Source organism: Neofelis nebulosa, chromosome 8 (assembly GCF_028018385.1).
Source record: "Neofelis nebulosa isolate mNeoNeb1 chromosome 8, mNeoNeb1.pri, whole genome shotgun sequence".
Classification (NCBI taxonomy): Eukaryota; Metazoa; Chordata; class Mammalia; order Carnivora; family Felidae; genus Neofelis; species Neofelis nebulosa.
In genome coordinates, this window is record NC_080789.1 from 113,235,022 (window position 1) to 113,258,225 (window position 23,204).

A 23,204-nucleotide genomic window follows, 5' to 3' on the forward strand; every position below is an offset into this window, starting at 1 on the left:
TATCTAGAAGGCAAACACCCTCAACTTCCCATAGGGCACTTTTGAGAGGTATTAGAGAAATCCATCAGACACTCTCCAGTGATGTTAGTGGGTCATTTTCAAGAGTCTGAGAGTTCCATGGGTACTTCATCAGCCATGCCAATAGAACTCAGAAAATACTAGTGGATCCTGGGGGTGTTTTGGGTAGTGGTAGCAACTGGTTACATAACTTTTTCAGGTATTAGGGGGATCACTGGTGCTTCCCTTTAGCCTCTAATTCCTTGGTCAAACTCATATGGTGGTCCAAAATACAGATCCAAAAGAGAGACTCTAGGAAAGCTAGAGAAGTAATTCCCTAACTACTGATATAGTCCTTCAGTGATGACAAGAAAACTCATCAGAGACTCTGAATGCTGAGTTGTACCCAGTTACCATTGTTAGGTGTAAATATGGTTCTGGCACCAAAAGACAGCCTATAACACAGCAAATTTTTGTTAAGATTCATACCTGAAATAAAAAAAGAACAAAGATCTCTTTGGGATCACTTTGTTTAGTAATCTGACGCTCTTAGAGACTTGGATAGTTTGCCTCCTTAATGAAGGGGGTAATCTTGTTAAACTTAGTGAGAGTGGCACCTCTAGGGTATGACGTTAAAGACCCCCACTTCCAGAGTACAATAACAGCAGCCACTTTGCCTAAGGAAAAACAGGAGGATGGCACTGGGTTGGAAGAATGCAAGCACTCAACACCATCTACATTCTCAGCTGGACAGTATATTGACTCTGAGAGATTTGGCCCACACATGATGAGGTCTTTGGCACTGAACAACATGGATGAATCATCCTTCCATGGATATAGTTTCCTGTGAGCCACCCTACTGGTCTCTTAGATGTACAAATGAGGTTTGTTCATCCAGTTCTTATGGGTTATTGAACTCAATTAAACCTCCTTAAAGGTCATGTTGATCAGTTTGAGACATAATCCAGATCTTCACTGACAATTATTGAGTTTGTAAAACATGGCTCCTGCCCAGATAGCAAATACTGACCAGAAGAAAGAGTGATGTAAAAATGGTAAGCCTGTGTCCTCCCCTAGACCATTTAGGGTAGGGTATCCCAAAGAAATCTCTAGATCTGGTTACTCAACAGTAGGAGGTTCCTAAAGAGAAGACTGATAAGCTTTGTTACCAAGGGACTCATGGTCAAGTAGTGGGTGGCCTGTGGCTCCAGCAGGCTGCTCAATTAGAGTCTTCAGGATGATCCTCTTATGATTAATACATGTGCTATTCTTTCTGTGCCTCCCAGAGAATCTAGGGCTGAATTATGGAGCCTTGTCAACTTTAAACAGATGTCTCAGCTTTCAAAAATATGCAAGACTAGGGGTTGGGCCAAGGTCCCAGAGTCCCTAGTGGAAAATAATGGTCCTGTACCAAGTTCAGAACTCAATTTATTAGGCCTTCCGGATATTGGTGCATAATTAGCTGTGATCTCCACAATCCTTCACACTATAATGAAGGGGTTATGGGGTAAAACTGTGCCCACTCCTGCCAAAAAGTATAGAATTCCTATCCCCGATTACTTCAGAATGTGACCTTATTTGGAAATAGGGTATTTAAAAAGGTAATCCAGTTAAAATGAGGTCATTATACTAGGCCTTAATCTGATATAAATGGTATCTTTATAAAAACAAGAAACTTGAGCACAGAGACAGACACATATATAGGGAGAACACCATATGAAGATGAAGGCACAGATCAGGGTGATGCATCTATAGGAGAAGAAATGTCAAATATTGCCAGAAAACCACCAGAAGGTAGGAAAGAGCCATGAAACAGATTTTCAATCAAGGTCTCAGAAGAAAACATCATGACCAACATCTGATTCTGGATTTTTACTTGCTGACTGTATGACAATAGTTTTTTGTTCTTTAAGCCACTCAGTTTATGGTATTTTGTTATGCCAGTTTAAGGAAACTAACACAGAATTTTGGATCAGGAAGTGGGCTACTGCTGTAACAAGTACAAAAAAATGTTGAAATGTCTTTGGAATTGGGTAATAGGTAGGAAACTACAAGAGTTTTGAACAGCATGATAAAAACAAAAAAACTAGGGGTGCCTGGGTGGCTCAGTCAGTTAAGTGTCTGACTCAGTTTCAGCTCAGGTCAGGATCTTAGTTTTATGAGTCTGAGCCCAACATCAGGGATTCTCTCTGTCTCCCTCTCTCTCCTGCCTTTCCCCAATTTATGTTACCTCTGTCTCTCTCAAATAAACTTAAAAAAAACCCTAGATTACCTTAAAAAGATTGTTGGAAAAATGGACATTAAAGGTGATTCTGGTGAGGGCTAAGAAAGAAAGGGGGAGAGCTTTACAAAAAGGTTTTATTATCTTAGGCAATACATATATCATCATGAAGAGAATGTTGTTAGGAATACGAATGATAAAAAAAGTTCTAATAACATTAAAAGGGTTATTTACCATATTCAAGTGGCATTTATTCAAGGATGGATCAACATCTGCAAATCAATCAATGTGACACATCACATTAACAAAATGAAGGATAAAAATCATATTACCTCAATAGATGCAGAAAAATCTTTTGACAAAATTCAACATCCATTCATGATAAAAACTGTCAACAGAATGCTTATAGAGGGAATGTATTTCAACATAATAAAGACCATATATGATAATCCCACAGCTAATAAGATCAACAGTGGAAACCTGAAAGGTTTTTCTCTAAGATTAGAAACAAGACAAGGATTTGTACTCTTACAACTCTATCAGAAAGAGAAATTAAGAAAATCCCATTTACAATAGCATTCAAAATAATAAAATACCTTGGAATAAATTTTACTAAGGAGTCAAAAGACCCATACCCTAAAAACTATAAGACATTGATGAAAGAAATTGAAGAAGAAAAAAAATAAATGGAAAGATATTCCATGCTCATGGATTGAGAGAATTAATATTGTGAAAATATTCACACCACCTATAGCAATCAAGAGATTCAAAGCAATCCTTACCAAAATTCCAGTGATGACTTCCAGGGAAGATGGCAGAGTAGAAGGACCCTAAGCTCACATTGTCACAGATACAACTGGAAAACACTCATATCAGTGTTAATAACCCAGAAAATGACCCAAAGACAGTAAGAACAAACTCCACAGCTAAATGTAGAGAAGCTGTCACACTGAAAAGGGTAGGGAGGGCAGAGATGCAGAGGGGAGCTAAAGGGACCCATAGGACTGTCCACAGGAGCAAAGGGCACTGCAGGTGAGGAGACGGGAGAGAAACAGCCTATCACACTGGGGAGCCCAAATGCCAAAGACAAATCCCTATAACATTTGGCTTTGAAAACCAGATGGGCTGAATTTTGTGAGTTCTTGTAAACAGTGGGACTTAAGACCTGAAACTTTAAAAAGTATTAGGCTTGGCTCTCTGGGAGCTAGGAGGATGAAAGGAAACTGAATCCCTGCCCTAAAAGAGACAGCACAGCACACAGCCCTGCATAAATACAGCATAGAAACAGCAGTTTGGAAAACACCTGGGCCATTAAGTAGGAATATTTGTTTACTTATCCCAAAGCATGTGCTGGAGGAGCAGAGATCCTTGGGAGACTCTCCAGGAACAAAGAACCTACCCACAGCCATTTCTTTTCCCACCCTCTAGCCTAAACACATGGTCACCTTTGTGAACCAGCACTACCCTAACACTTGATTCCTAAATTGCTAACACCATACATCCTGTCCACAGGCTTCTGCAGATCTTCCCCCTCCAATATACTGTTGACCAGAGCCCATCCAAAGTAATGTCATAAGACTTTAATACGTAAGCAGCCCCGATTGGGGCCAGCACCACTCCAGTGACTCTTCCCCCTGAGGAGAGAACAGTACAATCCCAGCAGTGGGTGGGGTAGTCCGCACCCACCAATGAAAGCTTCACAGGAGACAACACAGGGAACACACCCTGCAGTTCAATGATACTGCATCTCTGATAAATGCCAGGTCTAACTCAACTCAAGCCTAAGGCAGCCCCAGACTGGATCACTAACACTACAGGGACCAAACACTGGCCACAACAGGTAAAAATTCATGTAACTTCTCAGCCACAATAGCAGAGCACATGCAACACACATAGGAGATACCTCTGAAGTGCCAGGTTCAGGTGAACAGAGGACACTGCCCTGCAGAGCACTATAGAAACCCTTCTTCATAACGCCACTACTTTCAAGTGTAGGAGATATAACTGACTTTCCTAGCACAGAGAAACAGACAAAATGAGGAGACAGAGGAATATGTCTCAAATAAAAGAACAGGACAAAATAGGTGAAGATTAAGAGTACACTTATCTTGAGAAGCACTGATTGATCTATAGAATTATTAAATCACTATATTGTACACCTGAAACAAATATAACAATGTATGCTAACATTACTGAAATCAAAATTCAAAAAAATTTTTTAAATTCCTATGGCATTTTCATAGAAATAGAACAAATGATGCTAAAATTAAATGGAGCCACAAAAGATCCCAAACATTCAAAGTAATCTTGAGAAAGAACAAAACTTGAAGCATCACACTTGCATATTTCAAACTATATTACAAAGCTATAGCGATCAAAACAATATAGTATTGTCATAAAAACTGACACATATCAATGGGACAGAATTGGGAGCCCAGAAATAAGCCTGCACATATACAGTCAATTAAACTATGAACAGAGCCAAGAATATACAATGGGGAAACACAGTCTCTTTTTATTTTTAATTTAAATTTTAGTTAATATACAGTGCAATATTGGTCTCAGGAATATAATTCCATATTCACCACTTACATACAACATCCAGTGCTTATCACAAAAAGTGCCTTCCCTGATACCTATTCACCCATCTAGGCCATCTCCCACCACCCCTCCATCAACCCTCAGTTTGTTCTCTATGGTTAAGAGTCTCTTATGGTTTGTTTCCCTCTCTTCTCCCCCACCCTTCCCATATGTTCATCTGTTTTCTTTCTTAAATTTCACATATAAATAGAAACATATTGTATTTGTCTTTCTTATTTCACTTAGCATAATACATTCTAGCATCATCCACATCATTGGAAATGGCAAGATTTCATTCTTTTTGATGACTGAGTGTATACACATACATACATATACACTACATCTTCTTTACCCATTCATCAGTAGATAAACATCTGGGCTCTGTCCATATTTTGGCTATTGCTGATAGCGCTGCTAAAACATTGGAGTGCATGTACTCTTCAAATCTGTATTTTTGTACCCTTGGGGAAATACCTAGTAGTGCAATTGCTGGGTTGTAGGGTAGTTCTATTTTTAGTTTTCTGAGGAACCTCCATACTGCTCTCCAGAGTGGCTGCAACAGTTTGCATTCCCACCAACAGTGCAAAAGGTTTCCCCTTTTTCTGCATCCTCACCAATACCTGTTGTTTCTGGTGTTGTTAGTTTTAGCCATTCTGACAGGTATGAGGTGGTATCTCATCATGGTTTTGATTTTTATTTCTCAAATGATGATTGATTTTGAGCATTTTTTTCATGTGTCTGTTAGCCAGCTGGATGTCTTCTTTGGAAAAGGGTCTATTCATGTCTTCTGTACATTTTTTAACTGGGTTGTTTGATTTTTGTGTGTTGAGGTTGATGTTTTTTGTACATTTTAGATACTAACCTTTTATCTGATGTCACTTGCAAATTTCTTCTCCTATTCCGTTGGGAGTTTTGTTGATTGTTTCCTTTAATATGCAGAGGATTTTTTATCTTGATGAAGTTCTAGTAGTTTATGCTTGCTTTCATTTCCCTTGCCTCAGGTGACCAGTCTAGAATGAGGTTGCTCCAGATGAGGTCAAAGAGGTTACTACCTGTGTTCTCCTCTAGGATTTTGATGGTTTCCTGTCTCACATTCAGGTCTTTCATTTAGAATTTATTTTTTGGTTGGTGCAAAAAAGTGGTCCAGTTTCATTATTTTTCCTGTTGCTTTCCAGTTTTCCCAGTACCATTTGTTTAAGAGACTGTCTTTTTTTCCATTGGATATTCTTTTCTGCTTTGTTGAAGATTAGTTGACCATATAGTTGTGGGCCTATTTCTGGGTTTTTCTATTCCATTCGACAAGTCCATTTTTGCCAGTATCATACCTTCTTGATGATTACAGCATTGTAATGTAGCTTGAAATCCAGAATCTTGATACCTCTAGTTTTTTCTTTATCAGGATTGCTTTGGTTATTTGAGATATTTTGCGGTTCCATACAAATTTTAGGATTGTTTATTCTAGCTCTGTGAAGAATTGTGGTGTTATTTTGATAGGGATTTCATTAAATGTGTAGATTACTTTGGGTAGTATAGACATTTTAACTATTTTTCTTCCAATCCATGAACATGTAATGTTTTCCCATTTCTTTGTGTCCTCCACTTACTTTCACAAATCTTCTATAGTTTTCAAAGTACAGATCTTTTATCTCTTTAGTTAGGTTTATTCCTAGGTATTTTATTGTTTTTCATGCAATTATAAATTCCTTGATTTCTTTTTCTGCTGCTTCATTATTGGTATATAGAACTGCAACAGATTTCTTCACATTGATTTTATATCCTGAGTCTTTGCTGAATTCATGTATTAGTTCTAGAAATTTTTTGGTGGGGCCTTTCTGGTTTTCTACATAGAGTATCACATCATCTACAAATAGTGAAATTCTGACTTCTTCCTTGCTGATTTGTATGCCCTTTATTTCTTTTTGTTGTCTGATTGCTGAGGCTAAGACTTCTAGTACTATGTAAAATAGCAATGGGGAGAGTGGGCACCCTTTTCTTGTTCCTGACCATGGGGGATAGTCTCTCAGGTTTTCCACACTGAGGATAATATTAGTTGTGAATATTTCATACATGATCTTTATGATGTTATGTTCCATTTTTCCCTATTTTGTTAAGGGTTTTTTTTTTTTATCAATAATGGATTCTGACAATGGATTTTGACAATAATGTCAAATGTTTCTTCTGCATGTTGACAGGATCATATGGTTCTTGTCCTTTCTTCTATTAATGTGGTGCCTCATGTCGATTGATTTGTGAATATTGAACCAGCCCTGCAGCCCAGGAAAAGTACCGCTTGATTATGGTGAATAATTTTTTAAGGTGTTGTTGAATTTGATTTGCTAGTATCTTATTGAGAATTTCTGCATCCAGGTTCATCAGAGATATTGGTAATTCTTTCTAGTAGGGCCTCTGTTTGGCTTTAGAATTAAGGTAACACTGGGTTCATAGAATGAGTTTGGAAGCTTTTATTCCATTTCTATTTTTGGAACAGTTTGAAAAGAATAGGTAATAACTCTTCTTGAAATGTCTGGTAGAATTCTCCTGGGAGGTCATCTGGCCCAGGACTCTTGTTTGTTTGGAGATTGTTGATTACTGATCCAATCTCTTTGCTCGTTATGGGTCTGTTCAAGTTTTCTATTTCTTCTATTTCTTCCTGCTTCAGTTTTGGTGGTTTGTATGTTTTTAGGAATTTGTCCATTTCATCCAGACTGCCCAGCTTGTTGGCATATAATTTTCATAGTATTTTCTTATAATTTGTATTTCTGTAGTGTTGGCTGTGATCTTTCCTCTTTCATTCGTGATTTTATCTATTTGGGTTCCTTTTTTTATAATATGGCTAGTTTTATCAATTTTATTCTTTCAGTGAATCAGTTTCATTGATCTTTTCTTCTGCTGATCTCTGCAACAGGGTTCCTCTGGAGTCTTCTGTGTTTCTTTCAAGCCCAGCTAGTATTCTTATGACTGTTGTCATAAATTCTTTTTCAGTTATCTGATCTCAAAACAGCTGTGTTTGAGGGACCAGGAATCTTTAGGGTCCCCCTACTTTTCCACCATCTTAAGTCCTTTGACTGTCTCTTTAAAAAACAGTGTTGCACCCCCCCCCCCCCACACACACACCAAATTGCTTCATGAAAATGAAGAACATGTAGTTGAAAACTGGAGGAGAGTTAATCCTTGTATAAAGTAGTAGAGAACTTGACTGAACTGTGTTCTGTTGGGTAGAAAGTAGAACTTGTAAGCAATGAATGTGGATATTTAGTTGAATTTTCTAAGCAATGTGTTTAAGGCACAGTTTGATTTCTTTGTTGTTATAGGAAAATGCCAAAGGAAAGAGATAAATTGAAGAAAATATTTTAAGCAAAAAGAACCAGAACATGAATATTTAGAAAATTCTCAGCCTATTTATATTTAAAGCAAAAAGAAAGAAAGCATGCTTTGAAGTCACAACCCAATTTTCTGGCTAGACAACTGTTTTTATAAAGAAATTTTGGATGTGAGTTGTGGATCTAATCAACTACTACAGCAGAAACACTGCTAGCCTGGACCAAAGGGAACAGAGATAGAATAAAATGAAGGAAGGCTGTCAGACTTCTGTAAGACTTTTTAGAGAAAAAAGTGAATTGATAAAGCCATTCTATGATGAAATATGCTATTCTACAAGAAAAGGGAAGAATAACTCCAAAGGGTAGTTCAAACATCACTGGAGCTACCACTGCTACCAGAGGCCGAGGGCAAAGGCCAAAAGGTTAGGCTGTTGTCTCTTCTGTTCCAAGGAGTGGGGCTGCCACCCATAGCTAAAGTAGGGCCAAACTCCAGATTTCTAAGGGAATAGTGCATGAAGCTAATAGGAATTATTCTCAAGCCTTGAAATCTAACCTAATCTAATTCTCAAGATTTGAAAACTGGCTTAAGACCTATGGCCTCTTTTTTCCTTCTAATTTCTTCCTTTGGGAATAGAAATGCCTGTTCTATGCCTGTCCCACTATTGTATTATTGGGAGAATATAATTTGATATTTAGTTTTACAGGTTCTCAGATGGAGAAGAATTTTGCCTCAGGATTAAACATACTCCAAGTATTACCCACAACTGGATGACTTAGATAATGATATTTGGGACTTTGAGTTGATGATATTTAGGTGAGATGCTGGAGTTAAAACTGGGGACCTAGGAATGAGATGAGTATATTTTGCATGTGGGAAGGACATGGATATTTAGAAACCAGAGAATAGATTGTTATGGGTTGAACTGTGTTCTCCTCCAACACCAAAAATATGTAGAATTCCTAACCACAAGCAACTCAGAATAAATATCTTGTCTTTATAAAGATAATCAAGTTAAAGTGAGGTCATTAGAGTGGTCCTTAATCCAATATGAATGGTGTCATCAAAACAGGATATTTGGAAAAGGGACATGCACATGGGGAGAACACGATGTGAGGATGAAAGCAGAAATAAGAACCTCTATAAGGTAAGGAAAACAAAATATTACCAGCAAACTATCAACAGCTAGAACAAAAACATTAAACAGACTCTCAGTAACAATTCCTCAGATGGGACTATCACTGATGGCACCTTGATATCAGAATTCCAACCTCTAGAACTTTAAGACAGTAATATTCTGTTGTTTAAGTTATCCAGTTTGTGGTCCTTGGTTATGGAAGCCCTGGGAATCTAATACAAAGGAGAAACAGATAACATTTTCTGTTTTGGTGTCTGAGTCCAAGACCACCAGCACCTTTACCAGATACAACTGTGTGTGAGTCACATTGGACCATTACAGACCTCCATTGTTATGACCTCTACTAATGAATATATATTGATATAGATGTTTTGTCTAAGGGTATCTCTGACTGAATTCACTCCCAAGCCATCAAGGAAATTACTGCAGTTAGAGCCATTTTATGGGGCAAGTGAGGACCATGAACCTATTCTGCTAACAGTGCCTAGAGTGCTAGTGTCTACCCCCAAAAAATCAATTAACTAGGGGAGAAAAGATATAAATACCTTCATTTATGAACTTCATGAACCCAAAGTTTTCTGTGAGACTAGTTCTCCATTCAATAGTTCCGTCTGGCCTGTGTACATGGTCCCAGGTACACAGAGAGTCAATTGATTGTGGCTCAGTGACATAGTACAGCCCTGTGCACTAATAAGTAACTGATGATGGGACTGTCACAGAGGGTATTGCCCAAGATAAAGGAAATCAGTATACAATAATTGACTTCTCAGACTCCTTTTTCATCCTCACCATCCATATAGATGATCAGAATCATTTTACACTTCTATGGAATGAATCACAATGTACAACTAAAGTCCATAACTCTACCTATTCCCCCGCTATCTGTCATCAATGGATAGGGCATAACCTAGAAGAAATCCCACTCCTAGAGGGAGCATAAATTTCTACTATGTTGATGATGACATTTTCCTGGTGGGTCCAGACAAGGGCAACATAAAATGACTGCTGCCTTGTTGGCCTACATGTAGCAACACAGCTAGGCCATTACTACAAACAAGGTAGAAAGACTTAAAATCCAGGATATGATCTAGAAAGAGGCACCACATCTTATTCCAGAGGAGGAAATTGCCAAGCCTTTGGTCTACTATATCTCAACATATACAAAGAGTCCCAGTGATTTTGGAACTACTCAGCTACTGGTTTATTCATATTTTCCAAACAGGGATCTAATGGCATCCATCTTGGGTTACCAGTAAGGCCACTATTTTTGATTAGTCCCCTAACCAACAGAATGCCTATTTTGACTAGGGAACTCCCAATGAGTAAGTTAGAATAATAGGTGATAAGACTGATGACCAGAATCATATTTCTAGATTCACTTGTGTTGGTCATGTTGATTATCAGTCTCAATCAAACCTCCTCATAAGATCATGTCAATACATCTACAACACAATCCATAGCTTAACTGACACATTTCAGGACATGGTAAAAGTGTCTATTGCCTAGAGAAAAAACATTGACCAATGGAGAGAAGGTCATGAAAATAGCAACTCTGATGAAAAATCCAGGCAATGGCCTTACAAAGTCATCTTTGAATCTAGTTGCCAAACAATGGGGTCTCTCAAAGGAACAAATTGGTGGGCTCTCTACCAACAACTCATGGCTAGGTTGTGAGTCATGAGGTTCCCACATAGTAATGGCTACTATGACTAATACAAGTGCTATTCCTTCCAAATATCCCAGTGAACCTTGAGACTTGTGTAGTTTACTTCCTTGATGAAGGGGGTAATCTTTTAAAACTTAGTGAGAGTGACACTTTGTGGGGTCCATCAATACAAACCCTTCTTACTTTTACCCAGACCTCTAAGCTTTCAGAAATGAACATGACCAGAAGTTAGATGTACTCAAGGCCATTATGTTTCTAGTGGGGACCTGAGGACCTATGCTAAGGTCAGAATACAAAGTGGAGGTGGTAAAAAATTACATTTCTTGGGCCTTTTGGATACTGGTGAACAAATTACTGTGACTCCACAATCTCTGACACAAGGATGAGGAGGAAACATAATTCTGAGTGGTCTGAGGCCACCAACAGCAGGCCTCTTTTCTAGACCCAAGTATGGATGAATTCCTTTGGGCCACCCCCATTATTATGGCTTTTACTGCCTAATACATCATTGGTACTTTCTATACCAACCAGTGCTTGCATTTACCCTTAACCTCTGATCAGATTTTCTGAAGGTAGGTTATTTTAGTGGGGTATATGTAAGATCATCACCTACCAAACTACTGGCACCTAGGACCACTGTCTTCCAAACACAATGCCAAAAGCCTAGAGAAGCCTAAAAAAGGGATAACTGCCCTCACTGTTAAACTTTAAAAAGCCAACAAAATATGCAAACCATTTCTCTATCCAATGGTTCCACTTGGCCTATGTGCAAAACCTCTGAAGTCTAGGCTTTAAATTGATTAGGGCTATGCAATGTGTCAGTGCTGCTTTTGGCACCAGTTGTGACAGTTATAGAGGCTATTGCCCAAAGTGAAGGAACTTACTATACTACAATTAACATCACAAATGCCCTTTTCAGCATTCCCTCTCCATGCAGATGGTCAGGATTAATTTGTTGTATATAGAATGGATTGCATTATACCACAAATGTCCTTCCACAACACTCCCTAAATTCCCTAATTATCTGTAACCAATGCTTGAAAAAGTCCCTGGAAAAAGTCCCACTCCTGGAGGGAGTGCTAGATTTCCAATATATTGATCAAATCATCTCAGTAAGCCATTATTATCAACAAAGTACAAGGACCTAAAACCAAAGAAAAATGTCTGGGCATCCCAGAGAAGCCAATTGTCGTGCTTTGGGTCCACTGTTCCCTCCAAATAAAAAATAATCTGATCATTTGTTAGACTATTCAGATACTGCTACACTCTCACAGGGATAAGAGCACCCATCTGTCAGGTTACCATAAAGACCTTAGGCTGGGACTCTACTGGACAGGATCCCCTTGGAGATCCTTCAACTGACTATCTTAGCTTCCCATTTCTGGGCCCCTCTGATTTCCATTTGCTGTTTCAGTTACAGATCTCAGCAACATCTAATTTTGCCTGCTAGAGCCTATGGAAGAAGTCACAACAGGTCACAGGCACCCCCTTGGACTTTGGGTCTACAAGCTGCCAAAAAAGTATATATCCTTTATGTGACAATTATTGGTTTTGGTGAAAACTGAGAACATGACTTTGGTTATGTAATAATCTTCTGATAAGAAATTTGAACCAAAACACATTAATGTATTTCCTTTTGTTCTCTAGTTATATTAGGGTATTCACACTTTAAGCAAAGTTTAAAGTTTCTATAAAATACATGCTCAAATACATATTAACAAACCAAAGAAAGTTCTCATGCATTTAATTTAAACCAATATAGGGGTGCCTGGGAGGCTCAGTTGGTTAAGCATATGACTTCGGCTTAGGTCATGATCTCAGCTCAGGTCATGATCTCGGAGTTTGTGAGTTTGAGCCCCACATCAGGCTCTGCATCAGGCTCTGTGCTGACAGCTCAGAGCCTAGAGCCTGCCTCGGATTCTGTGTCTTCCCCTCTCTTTGCTCCTCCCCTGGTTGCACTCTGTGCCTCTCTGTCTCTCTCAAAAATAAATAAACCTTAAAAAAATTTTTTTAAACAATATAAAGTTACCTGTAATTATTATACTTACTACTGATTCTTTCCTCCGTGGATTTTTTTTGTTTTTTAAATTGTACTTGGGTTTTTGACACTGAGTCTTGATGTTTAAGCTTAAGATTTTCATCTAGCACTTCATTAAGAGCTACAAAAAGAGAGAAATTAATAAGAAAACAGATCTACTGTAAAATATCTAGATTTCAAATTTATAACAAAAGAACAGTAACATTTTCTCCCATTTTTATAAATTAATAAATAAATTATCATAATACTAGATCTAATAGGAAAATTCTAAGAACATTTTTAATGGATGTGTATTGAAGATGTTTCTTTATTTTATAAATATTCCGGACACCAAGTATGCTTATATTAGACTCTAATTTTCTTAGGTTATTTATACTTTAGGTTAAAACATTCAGACACCAACCAATGAAAATGCATATGCACAAGATTAGTCAATGTGGCCTTATTTGTAATTGCAAAATATTCAAAACCATCTAAGTGTTCAAACAGATTTGTTGAATAAATTGATATATATACCATAAACAATAGTATATGTAAATCAAACTATTATGCTATATACCTTAAACTTATACAATGATGTATGTCAGTTATTTTTCATTAAACTGGAAAATTCATATAGTACCAATTATGATACATTATGGTGTGCATATATGTTTGCGCATAAATATATAATATATATGGTATATAGGGAATGTAATGTGGTGCAAATAACTGTACATATAGTGATATATCCCCTTCCCATCTAAGCTAATATATCCAACCCTTGCCTGATATCATTTCATGGGGAAATGAAATATTGGCTGACACACTAGTAGAGCCAGTGCCCTTTTATGTTTAGATTTCTGCTTATATTTTATAATAAGTGAATAAAGCCTTAATTTTTACTTTCAATTTGGCTTGTTGTCTTAAGTTACTTCCTCCACATCTGGCAGCTCTCTCTTGGTGACAAATGGTGACAAGCAAGGTGGCTCAATTAAGCACAGTCTTTCTGGAAAAGTAAAAAGCATGAAGATACTCCAGGACGTTTTGAGATGTTAGAGAAGTCTATGAGATTTCTTGGAGAGTACCAGCTGATTATTTTCTAGAATCTGAGGGTCCAACAATGCACTTTGCCAGCCATATCAACGAATCACGGAATGTTATGGGCCACTCTTGGAGAGCACTAGTAGATTGATTATACACAATTTTTATGTTTGAGAGGTAACAGTGGTGCTTTACTTCAACTCCAAACTCCATGGCCAAAATGCCTGATGGGCCAAATTAGAGATTCAACAGAGGGGCTCTGGGAAATCTAGGGAATCAATTCCTTGGCTAATGTTACTGTCCTCCAATGATAAGATGAAAAATTGTTACACACTTTAAAAGTTTTAATTTATTTTTAATTATTTTGAGAGAGAGAGAGAGAGAGAACACACACACACAAGCAAGGGAGGGGCAGATCAAAAGAGGGAGACAAAGAATCCCAAGCAGGTTCTGTGCTGTCAGCGCTAAGCCTGACTCAGGGCTCAAATTCACAAACCATGAGATCATGACCCGAACCAAATCAAGAGTCACATGCTTAAATGACTGAGCTACCCAGGTGCCCCAAGAAGGTAATCTTCTTTAACTTAGGAAGGGACAGTGGCACTTTGTGGGGTTCACCACTATAGTACCCTCCTTCAGAATAGTCTTACCACAGAAAACTTGATAGAGACTAACCCAAGTTGTTTTTCTTCCTCAGCTGGAGCTGTTTGGGCTCTGACAGCTTTGGTCCACTCATGATGGGTTCCCTATGACTAAAATACATGTTTGGACCATGACTGCAGAGGCACTAGCAGCTCTGCAAACTACTGGCGGTCCCTTAGTTCTACAATGAGAGAGTAAGATTAGTGGATGATAAGATTGTTAGTAAGATTCTAGGTTCATTAATGCCACTCCTGCTGGTTATCAAGGTGAATTAAACCTCCTCATAAGGTCAGGTCAATTAGTGAGTGACATAACCCAGATCATAAATGACAAATTTTTGGACAGGGAAAAAGCAACTACTGCCAAAATAACAAGGAGTGACCATCAGATAGAGTGACATAGAAATAAATAATCAGGCATATACTCCTAGAAGATTTGGGTAAGAACTTTCTCAGAGATCTCTGGGTCTTGTTACTAAACAATGGGAGTCAAAAGAAAAGATAAATGAACTCTCCACTGAGAAACTCTTGGTCAAGTAGTGTTCTAATAGAAGACAAACAGCAGTCTCCCTAGAGACTGCCCAGTGATGGTACCTCTGCTAATACAAGTGTCCTTCTCCCGGTGAATTATAAAATGAATCAAAGAGCCCTATAAATTTTTACCCAAACTTTTTGGCTTAAAAAAAAAGACTATAAAATGACAATGTCCTTATGTCCACAGTGAGAAATGGAGGCTGTATGCCAAAGTCAAATTTCAAAGTAGTCTGGGGAGAATTACATTTCTTGGGGCTTTTGGATAGTGGTATACAGGTAGGTGACTGTAACCCCCAGAATCCCTGGCATAAAAATGAAGGGGAAATTGATAATACTCACCGGTTTTCTGTCTGAAGCCACCACCACCAATACCCTCACCCAGACTTGACTATGGGCATGGATCCTTTGGGGCTACCACATATCACCATTGTGATGGTGCCCACTCCTGAATGGATTTTTGTTATAGATGTATTGTATTGGTTATGTGCACCCCTGAATGCATTCACACTAAACCCTGAAGGGAATTGCTGCAGTTAGCATCATTTTAATGGGGCATATAGAAGACTATAAACTTACCAGACTACCAGCATCTAGTGCTTTTGTCTCTTAAAAACCATATCAATGGTCTTAGGGATAAAAGGAAATAATTGCTCTTATTGTTGTGCATAAGGAAGCCAAGGTTCACCATCTGGCTTTTGAAAAGGGCCTTGGGTGCCTGGACATAATCAATTATTGGTGGCTCAACTGTGTAGTACAGCCTTTGGCACTGGCACTACCTGACATTATAACTGTCATAGAGGCTAATGCCCAAGCTGAAGGAAATAAGCATGAGGTATTTTATATTACAAATGTCCTTTTTAGCATCCCTGTCCATACAGATCAGTTTGTCTTATGTGCAATGGGTTGCAATTCACCTTTAAGGCCATTCCACAAGACCATGAGCTGGAAAAAGTCCTATTCTTAGATGGAGCATTACTCTTCCACTATACTGATGACATCTTCCTAGTTGGCCCAGGCAAGGGCATAATCCAACAAGGACTGCATATCATGTTGACCACATAGAACAACATGCATGGGTCATTAATACAGACAAGGCAGAAGGACCTATGACCCATGTAAAATTTCTGAGAATAAACTGGGAAGGCACAGTGTGTCTTACTCCAGAGGAAGAAAATTCCAAGTTTTAGTAATGTTCAGGCTCTTAGCTCCAATAAATACAAAAGATACCCAGTGATTGGTGGCACTTTTCAGCTAATGGTGGTCACACATTCCCTACATGGCTATCTTGATGGTGACACCCACCAATTAGATTACCAAAGAGACTTCTACCCTGAGTGGAACATGACAACATGCCCTGAAATTTCTTCAACTGACCACATAGACCATCCTTCTCCTTACTCCTTCTAATTCATTTTGCTTTTTGAGTTACAGGTCTCAGCAGCCTCTGTTTGCCAATTGAAATATGTCAGAGGTGCCCGTTCAGCTTTTGGACCCAATATCCTGTAGTTTATTGAAAGTAAACACGGTTTGAGAGACTATTAACTAATTATTGGGCGTTAGTGGGCACTGAGCTCAAGAGCCATGACATGAAATCATCTTATAACTAGACATTCCAAACAAATGTTAAATGGTTTTTATTTTATGATATTCACATTTTAGGCCAAAGTGTAAATTTTCTATAGATTATATGCTCAAATACATATCCATGAAGTAAAGAAAAAAAAAGATCTGATGAGGTTAATTTTAAAAAATTTAAAGTTATAGGGGCATCTGGGTGGCACAGTCCATGGAATATCTGACTTTGGCTCAAGTCATGATCTCGCAGTTCATGGGTTCAGGTCCCACACTGGGCTCGCTGCTGTCAGCGAAGAGCCTGCTTCAGATACTCTGTCTCCTCTCTCTGACCCTCCCCTGCTTGTACTCTCTCAAAAATAAATAAACATTATTTAAAAATTTAAAGTTATCTATAATTATCATACTTTTTATAATTATTATAATCTATAATTATTTAAACAGAGTTGTTTCTGTACTTGCATTTGAAGTTTTGACACTGAATCTTGATGCTTAAGCATAAGACTTTTGTCTGGTACATCATCATGAGCTACATAAAGAGATTAATTTAGCCTCAATAGAAAAAACAGATCTGTGAAATCTCTAGATTTAAAATTTGTAACAAATACAGGTGGTTTTAATAACATTATAAACAAATTACCATAAGACAGATGTGACATGAAAATTGTGAGAATACTTTTATTGGGTATGTGTTGAAGCTGTATCACTAACATCTCCATTATAATGTTTTAAATATAATGTTATACTATATATAGTCTCTAGTTTTCTTGGCATATTTATACTTTAAGTTAATACATACTCATATAACTAAAAGAAACTGTATATGTACATGGTTATTCACTACAGAACACTTGCAATTTGCAAATATTCACAACCACACAAATTTACAAGCAGATTGGTTAAACTAAGGTATACACTACACTCTAATGTATCAATTATGGTAAATAATGTGGTACAAAAAGTGTACATACAGCTATAATATGAATGAAACAGATCTCTATAAACTGACTCCACTCAAGTGGATTTCTAGGAATAATGTTATATTAAAAAAACTGAAAAGGGGAAAACTTATATGCTACCTTGGGTATGGAAGAAGGAAACATAGTAAATATATCTGAAAACAATGTAATGGTTACCTACAAAATGGCAGGGGAACTGGCATTTGTTTGAGCATACCTTTTGTATATTTTTAACTTCTGAAGTAGGTTTAATGTTCTACATATTTCAAAATGAAATTAAATCAATAAGGGTAAGAAGGTGAAATGGAAACTGAAAGCAAATTAAGTCAGATTAAACTGCTGAAGGAAAAGTAAAAGCACCAATTCATCAATACAATATTTAACATAAACACTTACTCTTGTACATGAGATTTGGGATAGGGAGGGGAAAGTCGACCACAAACAAATCATGAAATATTTTTGGCTGGTTTATTTTTCCATTGGTATATGCTAAGCTATTCTGAGACCATTTGAAAAGCATTGCAAGATTGAACAAATGAGTAAATGTGTTGATATTGTTCAGATATCAGCTACCCCAGCCCAGGAACCCATAAAATGGTAGGAGAAATTAGGTTGGGGTTTCTTCAGCTGTGACACCATTCCCCACCTCAGTATACACTAATGTATTTGACCCTTCTCTGGTGCTCTTCCATGGGGTAAGACAGAACGTTAGTGGAGCTGGTGCTCTCCCTTGTCTAGACTATAGCCATGGCATATGGTAGTAAGTGAATAAAGGTTCATTGTTACTGTAATCTTGTTATCTTAATAGGTCAATTCAAAAACTGCATCTCTGTGTAGCAAATTGCCACAATGAATGTGTGGTCAGTGAAGCAAAATACCTTCCTGGAAGGAACACTTTAGGAGGTGCTATGAGTCTGAAGGATATGATAAGGGGAAGGGTACTACTAGATTATTTGCAAGAGAGCCATAGAACACTATGCCAGTCAGGCAAATGTGTTTCAGAAAGTATGAGAAGATACCATGGGGCTCTCTAGAGTGCTACTGTATTGTTCACATAAGCTTTTCAGTTCTGTAGGAGAACAACTGTTTTTTTCTTTAGCCTCTGATTCAGCTACCAAGATGCCCAATGATTCAAATGAGAGACACAGCAGATAGGCTCTAAGAAAACTAAAGAAGCAGTTTTGTGGCTACACATGCGTAAAAAAATATTGGAGACACTGCATACTGAGTTACATTCAGGGATTACTGTTAGCTCTAGAATACCCCTAGATATAATGGACAACCTAAGATGCAGTGAGTTACAGAGACTCATATATTCATGAAAAAGAATGTAGAGTACAAGGATTGCTTCGCCCAGCAACTTGAAGAGAACTGGAGATTTGGGTGGTTTGCATTCATGAAGAAGGAGGTAAATCTTGTTAAACTTCATGAAGGAGAGGGGCACACTGTAGGGCTTGATATTGTAGAACCCCTTCTTCAGAGAACCTTAACAATAGTGCCCATATTGCCCAAAGAGACAGAGGAAAAGGGGATTAAAGACATGAACATCTGACACCATTCTCTTTCCTTAGCTGGGTACTATTCTGACATACCATTATGAGTTCCCTGCCACTGAAAAACATATTTGGATCATTTCTTACAGAGGCTCAAATGGCTTTGTGAGGCCCCCTAGTGGTATCTAGGGTAGCAGATGGAGTGAGGACAGTAATGATATGATTTTCAACTAGACTGCAATTTCTAGTTTGGTCCAGGCCATCTTCACTAGTTACCTATTTCAATTAAACTTCCTTAGAAGGCTATATCATTTGGTTCATGGCACAATCCAGATCTTAACTGACAAGTTTTCAAAAATGGAAAAAGTAGCTACAAACAAGATTTTACTGTTGAGCCAGTGAACAGAGAGACCTAAAAATGGAAATTGGGTACCCACTCCTGAACCATCTGGTAAGGGGTTTTTCTAAAGAAATCCCTAGGTCTAGTTACTCAATAATGGGGTCTCAAGGAAAACACTGATGGACTCTCCACCAAAGATTTCTAGACCAGGTAGTAGGCCATGGGTCCCAATGCACCTCACCACTAAAGTCCAAATTATGATGACCCTTGACTAATACAAGTGTTCTTCCCTTTGCTTCTCCAAGTGATATTGGGAAGAATCAAAGAACTATGTGCCACTTTTACTCAGACCTCTTAGCTTTCAAAAAAACAAAAATTAGGGAAGTGTTGGGTGAATATTCTTATGTCACCAGTGGTGATCTGAGGATGTATGCCAAGGTCAGAATTCAAAAGGGGAGTTGGGGAGAAAATTCATGTCTAGGGCCATTAGGATACTGGTATGTAGATGACCATGAACTCCATAACCTCTGAAACCAGAAACTAGGGGAAACAGATAATATTCTCTGATTTCTCATCTGAGGCTATCACCAAGGTGACACTTGGTCAAACACTACTATGAATGTATCCCTTCAGTCCACCATAAAACTGAATTTTTATAGCACCCACTACTAAATTTATAATACAACAAAAGTATTTTCTATGTGCAACCCCATTCACATGCTATATTTAGGGCTATATTTAGGGCCATTTGAGTGGGGCATGTAGAAGACTGCAAACCTCCAAACTAAATATCACATAGTACCTGTGTCTCCAAAAATAAACTCCTGGGAAGAAAAAGAAATACTCTCATTCCTGAGCCTAATGAAGCAAAATTTCCCCCATAAGACTATTTCCAATTTTAATAACTAAGTTGCCCTTTCACATGGCTTTGGGTGCATAGTGACTTGATTAATTTTTGCAGGTAAGTACTATAGTACAGCCCTGGGTACTGGGGGTACCTGAAATTGTAACTGTCATACAGTCTTTTCCAAACTGAAGGAACTTGATATGCAACTAATGACATATCCAATGGCCTCTGCTGTATCCTGCTTCATGCAACTTATGTGGAATGAGTTGCAATATACCATTAATGTCCTTCACATGACTACCAAATTGCTCCAATTTCTGTAACCAATGAATAGGTCATGACTTCTAAATGTCCTGCTCCAGAGGGAGGACTAGTGTTTTTTTTAAATATATTTATTTATTTGTGAGAAATAGAGCACAAGCGCAAGAGAGAGAAGAAGACACGAAATCCAAAGCAGGCTCCAGGCTCCAAGCACAGACCCTGACGCGAGGCTCAAACTCACAAACCGTGAGATCATGACCTGAGCCAAAATCGGAAGCTGAACCGACTGAGCCACCCAGGTGCGCTAAGAGGGAGGACTAGTTTTTAGTTGAATGGCCCCAGATAAGGATGCCACCCAAGAAGTACTAGATGCCCGCTTGACCCACTCGTAGCTCTTAGCTAGACTATTAGCACAGAAAAGGTACATTTACCTGGCACCCTAGTAAAATCCCAGACATGATTTCTAAAGGACATGATCTCTCATTCCTGAGGAAAAGATTAAGTTTTGGCTCACTCAACTCCAATAAATAAAAAGAGGCCCAGCAACTAGTGGGACTCTTGACTATTACATTCTCATTTTCCCTGTGTGAAATCCTTGATGATACCATCTGAGATTACCAGAAATGTTACTTATTTTTAGTGAGAATACAACAATAGGATGCCCTAAAGGCCCTCCAACAGACCTCCTGGCTCCCCACCCCCAATGCTCTTTTGATCTCTATTTCGTATTTGAATTATAGATCTCAGAAATATCTGTATGCCAATTGGACCCTATGGCAGAAGGCCACTGCTACAGGTCAGAGGCATCCATTGGGCTTTTGTATCCATAATTACCTGGAGTTGGCTGAAAGGCACATTACTTTGAAGAAATAATTATTCACCTGTTTTGGGGCCTTGGTAAATTATGAGTGATAGTCTTGTGGCTATATAATGATCATAAGACCATAAATTCCAACCAAAGGGTATCAATATTTTCACTTTTTTTCTCTAGTTATCTTAGGGTATTCATATTTTAGTCAAAGTGTAACATTTCTATAAAATATACGTTCAAGTATAAATTCATGAGCCAAAATAAAAAGATGTTATAATGAGGTTATTTATTTTTATTGAGAGAGAGGAAGAGGGAGAGGGAGGGAGAGAGAGAGAGAGAGAGAGAGAGAGAGAGAGAGAGAGAGAGAGAGCGCAAATGCACAAACAGGAGAGGGTCAGAGGGAGACTGAGAGAAAAATTTCAAGCAGGCTCCATGGTCAGTACAGAGCGCAGTGCAGGGCTTGATTCCATGACCCTGGGATCATGACCCAAGCTGAAAATCAAGAATCAGCTGCTTAATCACTGAGCCATCCTGGTGCCCCATCTAATGAGTTTAATTTAAAATAAAATTATTTGTAATATTATACTTAGTACTAGGTCTTTCTCCTTTGTGGCTTCTTTGTTTCTGCACTTCAATTTCTGATTCTGACATTGAGTCTTGATGCTCAGGTAAATTATTTTCATCTGGTACTTCATCCTGAACTACATAAAGAATCATTTTGTCAACTAAATGAAAAAAAAGATACAATGTGAAATCCCTAGGTTTTAAATTTATAACAAGTGTGCATCAGCATTATTTCTCATTTTTAGAAAATTATAATTAAATTGCCATAATGCTAGATTTTATATGAAAACTGTGCTGTTGAACTAGTTCAATACTCACAAATCAATCAACATGATAAACCACATTAATAAAAGAAAGGATAGGAGCGCCTGGGTGGCTCAGTCGGTTGAGCATCCAACTTCAGCTCAGGTCATGATCTCACAGCTTGTGAGTTTGAGCCCTGCGTCAGGCTGCGTTGACAGCTCAGAGCCTGGAGCCTGCTTCAGTTTCTGTGTCTCCCTCTCTCTCTGTCCCTAACTCACCCATGTTCTGTCTCTGTCTCTCTCAAAAATAAGTAAACATTAAAAAAAATGTTTTTAAGAAAGGATAAGAAATATATGAGCCACTCAATAGATGCAGAAAAAGCATTTGACAAAATACAGCATCCTTTCTGGATAAAAACCCTCAAGAAAGTAGGGATAGAGGGAACATACCTCAACATCACAAAGCTGTATTCCAAAGACCCACAGCAAATATCATCCTCAATGGGGAAAAACTGAGAGCTTTCCCCCTGAGGTCAGGAACATGAGAGGGATGTCCACTCTCACCACTGTTGTTCAACATACTGTTTGAAGTCCTAGACTCAGCAATCAGACAACAAAAAGAAATGAAAGGCATACATTGGCAAACAAGAAGTCAGACTTTCATTCCTGTCAGATGCCATGATACTCTACATGGAAAACCACAAAGACTCCACCAAGAAACTGCTAGAACTGATACATGAATTCAGCAAAGTCAAAGGATATAAAATCAATGTACAGAAATTGGTTACATTTCTATATACTGATAATGAAGCAGCAGAAAGAGAAATCAAGGAATCAATCCCATTTACAATTGCACCAAAAACTGTAAGATACCTAGGAATAAACCTAACCAAGATGTAAAAGATATGTATGCTGAAAACTATAAAAACTTATGAAAGAAATTGAAGAAGACACAAAAA

General features: G+C 38.1%; 1 protein-coding gene and 1 long non-coding RNA gene across 7 annotated transcripts in view; one reads left to right on the forward strand and one right to left on the reverse strand.

Moving 5' to 3' along the window:
- LOC131483417 (coiled-coil domain-containing protein 7-like) overlaps positions 1-2,493 on the reverse strand; it is a 117,286-nt gene extending 114,793 nt beyond the window's left edge. For 2 of the 6 annotated variants that reach the window (XR_009247656.1, XM_058681531.1), the window contains exon 1: positions 2,453-2,493. The gene's annotated coding sequence lies outside the window, so the exon portion shown is untranslated. The remainder of the gene's footprint in view (positions 1-2,452) is intronic. The other 4 variants (XM_058681530.1, XM_058681528.1, XM_058681529.1 and 1 more) reach the window with 4 other exon arrangements.
- Positions 2,494-3,852: 1,359 nt separating this feature from the next.
- Positions 3,853-12,649, forward strand: LOC131483418 (uncharacterized). The gene is made up of 3 exons (XR_009247657.1): positions 3,853-4,058; positions 9,189-9,263; positions 12,335-12,649. It is a non-coding gene; the product is annotated as an uncharacterized LOC131483418 (long non-coding RNA).
- The last annotated feature ends 10,555 nt before the right edge of the window (positions 12,650-23,204 follow it).